The sequence below is a fragment of the Muntiacus reevesi genome, chromosome 20 (genome assembly GCF_963930625.1).
Source record: "Muntiacus reevesi chromosome 20, mMunRee1.1, whole genome shotgun sequence".
Taxonomy (NCBI): Eukaryota; Metazoa; Chordata; class Mammalia; order Artiodactyla; family Cervidae; genus Muntiacus; species Muntiacus reevesi.
The window spans coordinates 7543326-7551681 of NC_089268.1; positions in this window are offsets into that span (position 1 = coordinate 7543326).

Below are 8356 nucleotides of genomic sequence, written 5' to 3' on the forward strand. Positions count from 1 at the left end.
GAGATTCTGTATAATGATTAATTTCAATGTATATTTCACCTAAAGAAAGTTTATTTTGGGGGGTGACCTGTTGAAAGGGTAAATAAATTCAACTAAGTGCTAATTTTTTTAATAAGTCAATTTGATGTTACCAATTACTTTAAATTGTGAAATTAATATTTAGGAGTTATAATCATTAAAATTATAAAGTAACTAAATTGGTTTCAGAGGCTGTAAAGATTTTAATACCCACAAAAGGATGCTAACTTGCAATCATCTTTGAAGGAGCTTAAAATTTGTCTCCAACAAATTATACTGTCTTTGAATCTTCTGAGAAATGCCTGTAATTTGAATTTTTAAAATAAATTATATTCACACTTCTCTGCACAACCCAAATATATTCCATGATAGGAAAAGTATGAAGTCAGTGTCTTATAAAAGGTGAACTACTGTGCATTTTATTATCAATAATAATATATGTAAAATCACTCACAGACTACCATTAAAGCTTTGGATTCCTTGATAACATCAAAGTAGAGATTTTTGATTGCAGAAAATGTTGTCGTGACATTAGGTATACTTGAAGTCATTCCTTACACTTATTGATTAATCTTGTGGTGCTAAATGTTCCAAGTCAACCTCACTCTTCTTGAATCCTCAGCTTAAATTCACCACTTGGTATTTTATTTTTCATTTTGAAATTTACCTAGCAACACTTTCCCCTTTTGTGTCTAGAATTTGCTAAATCCTGATGGTTATGATTCAGGAATCTCAAGGGCATTCCTTTCATCCTTGAGAAGATTTCTCCTTGGAAAATTTGCCCAAGTCAAAGACTCTCACTTCAAGGAAATAGCTGACCTGACATATTTTTGAAAAGAATATGTTTAAAAATGTGCAAAATGTCCAAGTGGTTCTTCTGGATGCTAGGATTCTAGGTGGTTTTTAACATTTTTTCCTTTCACTTGACAATATTTTCCAAGTTTTGTGATATGAATCTCAATAATTGAATAAAAAAATTAAAATTAGTTCATCATACAGTCCAGTTCAGTTTAGCCGCTCAGTCACATCCAACTTTTTGCGACCCCATGAGCCACAGCACACTAGGCCTCCCTGTTTATCACCAACTCCCAGAGTCCACCCAAACCCATGTCCATTGAGTCGGTGATGCGATCCAACCATCTCATCCTCTGTCGTCCCCTTCTCCTCATGCCCTCAATCTTTCCCAGCATCAAGGTCTTTTTAAATGAGTCAGCTCTTTGCAACAGGTGGCTAAAGTATTGGAGTTTCAGCTTCAACATCAGTCCTTCCAATGAACACCCAGTACTGATCTCCTTTAGGATGGACTGGTTGGATCTCCTTGCAGTTCAAGGGACTCTCAAGAGTCTTCTCCAACACCACAGTTCAAAAGCATCAAGTTTTCAGTGCTGAGCTTTCCTTATAGTCCAACTCTCACATCCATACGTGACCACTGAAAAAACCATAGCCAGACCTTTGTTGGCAAAGTAATGTCTCTGCTTTTTAATATGCTGTCTGGGTTGGTCATAACTTTCCTTCCAAGGAATAAGCGTCTTTTAATTTCATGGCTGCAATAACCATCTGCAGTGATTTTGGAGCCCCCCAAAATAAAGTCAGCCACTGTTTCCCCATCCATTTGCCATGAAGTGATGGGACTGGATGCCATGATCTTAGTTTTCTGAATGTTGAGCTTTAAGTCAACTTTTTCACTCCTCTTTCACTTTCATCAAGAGGCTCTTTAGTTCCTCTTCACTTTCTGCGATAAGGGTGGTGTCATCTGCATATCTGAGGTTATTGATATTTCTCCCGGCAATCTTGATTCCAGCTTGTGCTTCTTCCAGCCCAGTGTTTCTCATGATGTACTCTGCATATAGGCTAAATAAGCAGGGTGACAATATACAGCCTTGGTGTACTCCTTTTCCTATTGGAACCAATCTGCTGTTCCATGTCCAGTTCTCACTGTTGCTTCCTGACCTGCATACAGGTTTCTCAAGAGGCAGGTAAGGTGGTCTGGTATTCTCATAGTATCTGTAGAGGTAGGTAAAGATGAAAACTTATAATAGTACTAAGAGTATCTGTACTCGATCTATATAGGATATTCAACTCAATTATTTCCTGCAGCATACTGATGGAATGGATACTATTCTTCAAAAAGAGTGGCATTTATAAATTTTTTCTGTGTACAGGTATGTTGTAAGCATGAGGTGGGTGTCAATAAAGCAAGGAACAAAAGAAACAGTGTATTGAGAACCCCCAGGGTATGAAGGGAACAGTAGATCTTCAAGAATGGGGCTAGATTTAAAGACCAGGTCTAGATGCTCAGAAAGAATGTTTGTCTTTACCCTAAGAGAAAGGTTATCCCATTGAAACACTGTAGCAGATAATTGATACCATTAGACAAGGAAATGGCAACCACTGGAGTATTCTTGCCTGGAGTAAGTCATGGACAGAGGAGGTTGGTGGACTGCATACAGTCCATGGGGTCGCAAGAATGGGACACAATTTAGTGACTGTACAAAAACAACAACAAATGATACCATCAGATTTTCACTTTCAAAGTATCATTCTCTCTGCAACATGGAAATGAACAGAAAGGAGAGAAGAGTTGATAAAGAAGACCCATGGCCTAGGTGGCCTATGTTGCTGGCTTTGAAAGAAAAAGAAAGGAATCCAGAAATATACTGGAGATGAGATTTGTGAAGTCAGGTGTTGGGATCCTTATTGAGAATAAAGGAGAAAAAAGGGAAAAGGAGATCTGCAAGTCTCTTGCTGGTATAAGTGTTTACATGGTGGTGACATTCATCACAGTGGAACTTGGAAGAGGATCAGCCCTGGGAGCAAAGATTGCAAGGTATGTGTTGGCCACACTGAACATGTGTTGCCCTTGAGATTCATAAGTGAAGGGAATAAGCAGGAAATTAGGTGCAGAGATCCACAACTCAGAGAAGGAACTTGGATTAGAGATCAAAGCGTGCTAAGTCACTGGGCATAGATAAGTGCCTCTGGCATAAATGAGGGAAAAAAGAGGTGATAGACAGGATAAGAGATTATATCTTACTTGAATCTAACACTGCTAACACCTCAAATAGGTTTCTTTAAAAATTTTTATTATGTATTTTAGTAGGTCAACAATGCTGTGTTAGTTTCAGGTGTATAGCAAAAGGATGCAGTTATACGTGTATATGTATCTATAGTTTATCATATTTTTTCCCATTTAGGTTATTACATTAAATTCAGTCGCTCAATCATGTCTGACTCTTTACTACCCCATGGACTACATCACACCAGGCTTCCCTGTCCTTCAACTCCTGGAGCTTGCTCAAACTCATGTCCACTGAGTCAGTGATGCCATCCAACATCTCATCCTCTGTCATCCCCTTCTCCTGCCTTCAGTCTTTCCCAGCATCAGTCTTTTCCAATGAGTCAGCTCTAGGATCAGGTGGCCAAAGTATTGGAACTTCAGCTTCAGCATCAGGCCTTCCAATGAATATTCAGGACTGATTCCCTTTAGGATGCACTGGTTAGATCTCCTTGCAGTCCATGGGACTCTCATGAGTCTCCTCCAACATTACAGTTCAAAAGCATCAATTTTTTATGCTCAGCTTTCTTTATAGACCAACTCTCAAAACCACACATGACTACTGGAAAAACCATAGCCTTGACTAGATGGACCTTTGTTGGCAAAGTAATGTCTCTGCTTTTTAATGCTGTCTAGGTTGGTCATAGCTTTTCCTCCAAGAAGCAAGCACCATTTAATTTCATTACTGCAGTCACCATTTGCAGTGATTTTGGAGCCCCAAAAGATAAAGTCTTTCATGATTTCCACTGTTTCCTTATCTATTTGCCATGAAGCGATGAGACTGGATGCCATGATCTTTGTTTTTGAATGTTGAGTTTTAAGTCAGCTTTTTCACTATGCTCTTTCACTTTCATCAAGAGGCTCTTTAGTTCCTCTTCACTTTCTGTCATAAGGATGGTATCATCTTCATATCTGAAGTTATTCACATTTCTCCTGGCAATCTTGATTTCAGTTTGTGCTTCATCCAGCCTGGCATTTCTCATGATGTACTCTGCATATAAGTTACATAAACAGGGTGACAATATACAGCCTTGACGTACTCCTTTACCAATTTGGAACCAGTCTGTTATTTCATGTCCAGTTCTAAATATTGCTTCTTGACCTGCACACAGATTTCTCAGGAGGCAGGTAAGGTTGTCTAGTATTCCCATCTCTTTAAGAATTTTCCGTATTTTGTTGTGGTCCACTTGGTCAAAGATCACATATTGGTGTAGTCAATAAAACAGAAGTAGATTTTTTTCTGGAACTCTCTTGCTTTTTCAATGATCCAACAGATGCTAGTGTTTTGATCTCTGGTTCCTCTACCTTTTCTAAATCCAGCTTGAACATCTGGAAGTTCTCAGTTCATGTATTGTTGAAACCTTACTTGGAGAATTTTGAGCATTACTTTGCTAATGTGCGAGATGAGTGCAATTGGGTGGTAAGTTGAAAATTCTTTGGCATTGCCTTTCTTTGGGATTGGAATGAAAACTGAGCTTTCCCAGTCCTGTGGCCACTGCTGAGTTTTCCAAACTTGCTAGCATATTGAGTGCTGCAATTTCGCAGCATCATCTTTTCGGAATTGAAATAGCTCAACTGGAACTCCATAACCTCCACTAGTGATACTTCCTAAGGCCCTCTTGACTTTGCATTCCAGGATGTCTGGCTCTCGGTGATGATCACACCATCATGATTATCTGGGTCATGAATATCTTTTTTGTATAGTTCTGTGTATTCTTGCCACCTCTTCTTAATGTCTTCTACTTCTGTTAGGTCCATACCATTTCTGTCCTTTATTGAGCCCATCTTTGCATGAAACATTCCCTTGGTATCTCTAATTTTCTTGAAGAGATCTCTAGTCTTCCCCATTCTATTGTTTTCCTCTATTTCTTTGCATTGATTGCTGAGGGAGGCTTTCTTATCTCTCCTTGCTATTCTTTGGGACTCTGCATTTGATGGGCATATATTTCCTTTTCTCCTTTGCCTTTCACTTCTCTTCTTTTCTCAGTTATTTGTAAGGCTTCCTCAGAGATACATTTTGTGTTTTTGCATTTCTTTTTCTTGGGGATGGGTCTGGATCACTGTCTGCTATACAATGTCAGGAAGTTATGTACTGAGCACTTCAGGCACTCTGTCTATCATATCTAATCCCTTGAATCTATTTGTCACTTCTCTGTTCTCCCTAAGAGTGCGCCAGGCTCTGTGCTGACAGGCAGCACAGGAAGTGAGCTAGGGGTGATCTGCTGTGTCACCAGCAGGTTCCTTGCTCTCCCCTCCCTGGGGAAGCTGCCCGCCCAAGGGGCCTTGGGAATGCAGCAGACTCCAGAGGTTATGACACTAGTGTTAATTGAATTGTGACATAGTGGCCTGAAACCCCCTGGTTGGTCCAGGAAAATACACATGGGTTGGTGTTAAACTAAAATACAAAGTGAAAGAAAAGGAGTGGAAATTGCTGTAGATAAGTAGATTAATGAGTTGCAGTTAAAGCAGATTTGCTCTAAAACCAATTTGCATGGGAGTCTGAATGCCATCTGGCAGGAGGAGTGGAGCAGTTGAAGAATATTGGCTGAGAAGATGCATGACTTGGTTTGTATTTTAGGTGGGAAACACTGACAGGAACTTAGCAGATGAATACAAGAGCAGAACGGCAGGAAAGATGAAAACCTGAGAAGCGACTCCTGAATTTGTCTGGACAAGGTGATGAGAGTAGATAATTGAAATATGGAGAAGGCAGGCAGAAATTATTTAGGACACCGGATGCTGCATTTGTCAGGAAATGAGAGTGAAGAGGAAGAGCCTGTGGAGTGACTTGAAGGCTTCTAGTTTTGAAAACGATTAGAGTGCCATTTATGGAGTATAACATATTTGGGGAGGAGTTTCCATGTTGCACCTGCTGAATGACTATGGAAAGAACCAGGGGTATGATTAACCAACATTTAAGACATGAGTGGAAAAAAAAACCTTTGAGCAGGAAATAAATATTTATGAATCATCAGCATATAAGCAGTTGTCAGAAGTAGGAGAATTGATGAAATTGCATAATTAGCCTCAACAAAAACATGGGACCAAGACAGTTTAGTAGGGAACTCGGATTTTAAGGGTTATGCTGAGAAAAAGATGCCCAAAATAAAAAGAGAGAAAGATTAGAGTTGTTGAAGAGGACCATGAGAAGCCAACATTTTCAGGAGGGTGAGGTCAAGGTTGTCAGATGCAGAAGAGAACCTTCGGATTTGAAAGCATGGTACCTAGGACACTGGCATATTTTATTGTTGTTGCTTTTCAGTCACTCAGTTTTGTCCAAATCTTTGTGACTCCAGGGACTGAAGCACACCTTTGCGGTCCTTCACTAGCTACTGGAGTTTGCTCAAACTCACATCCATTGAGTCAACGATGCCATCCAACCATTTCATCTTCTGTTACCTCCTCTTCTCCTGTCCTCAGTCTTTCCCAGCATCAGGGTCTTACCCAATGGGTCCACTCTTTGCATCAATGACCAAAGCATTGGAGCTTCAGTTTCAGTCCTTCCAATGAATATTTAGGGTTGATTTCCCTTAAGACTGACTGGTGTAATCTCTTTGCAGTCCAGGGGACTCTCAAGAGTCTTCTCCAACACCACAGTTCAAAAGCACCAACTCTTCAGCACTCAGCCTTCTTTATGGTTCAACTCTCACATCTGTACATGACTACTGTAAAAACCATAGCTTTGGCTATACAGACCTTTGTGGGAAAAAGTGATATCTTTGCTTTTTAATACACTTTCTAGGTTTGTCATAGATGAAGGTGGAAGAAGAGAATGAAAAAGCTGGCTTAAAACTCAACATTCAAAAAATGATCATGGCATTTGGTCCCATCACTTCATGGCAAGTATATGGGGAAAATAGAAACAGCATATTTTTTGGATGCTTTCAAATTCCTTTATGATGATATCCTATGAAATCAATAATAGATAGTTCTACTATGCTATAGTGGTGAAATCCCACTATTCCCCATCCCTCCTGCTTATTATAGCTAAAAAAAAAAATATATGTACAAAAAAATAAATAAACTGGAAACACCTGAAAAGTGAAAGTTAAAGTGTTAGTTGCTCAGCGGTGACCAACTGTTTGCCACCCCATGGACTGTAGCCCACCAGGTTGTTCTGTCCATGGGGTCTCCAAGCAAGAATACTGGAGTGGGTAGCCATTCCCTTCTACAGGGGATCTTCCCAACCCAGGAACTGAACCTGGGTCTCCGGCATTGCAGGCAGATTCTTCACCATCTGAGCCACCAGTTAAGGTCTGAAACACTGATTACCTGGATAGTATTCTAAAAAGTAAATGAAAACAGGCAAATTGTGGAAGGAAGTAAAAATTTTGAAGACCCAAATGACAAGACAGTGCGTTTTCTATGTTTTAAAAGACTTGATCCCAAGAGTAGACAAAAGTCACAGGGTGTTCACAGCAACTTAGTGGCAAAAACCTCAAGAGAAACTCCAGTTTCTGCACAGAGCATCTAGGAAAGGGACACCTGTGGATGGAGAGAGTGTGGAGAATAATTACTACAGGTTCAATTGCCCTCTCACTAAAAAAAAGCACTTATCTGAAATTTAAGAGACTGATTCTAATGCCCTGATTTGCTAATTTAGATCTGTCTGATTCAACATTTTTGAGCATTTGTATTATACTGTGGATAAAAAATTGTTATTATGACACTTTCATGTTTAATTTATCAAAACTGTGATAAATACCAACTATAGCAATTAACTCAAGTGCTTTAATAAATCATAAATTTGTACTTACATATGAGTTGTTGGTATTATTCAAACTTACATTTCTGTTGGTTTATCGACTCTGACACTTTTACAGTGTGAGTCTATATTCCAGAAATCATGTGAACAGTGTCCAGTTCAACTAATTCTCACGACATGGCTTATCTCTGTATCTTAAATGCAATTGTTATTTGATCAGATGACATCATATTGTAAGTGTGATTTTTCCCTTGATTCTATCTGTTATAAGATACAAGATGTAAGATGCAATTATAGATATAGCATCTCAGTCTCTGCTATCAGATGCTTTATTTAAAGCCCTGTGTTGCAAAAGCAAGGAAAACCCATTTATTGATGGTGGAAATCTGCCTTCCATGGCCTGTAACATCTTCACATTTTCCTTTTTCCACATAATTATAGTTCTGAGAGGTTTGTGAACCAATCTAATCACATGGAATTCATATCATTTAGACTGTTAGTACCTTTCATTATTATGACCTTTGAGTAATGGCTTCTGAATCAGTGCCACTGGAAGAAGAGCTTGATTTTTTTCTCTT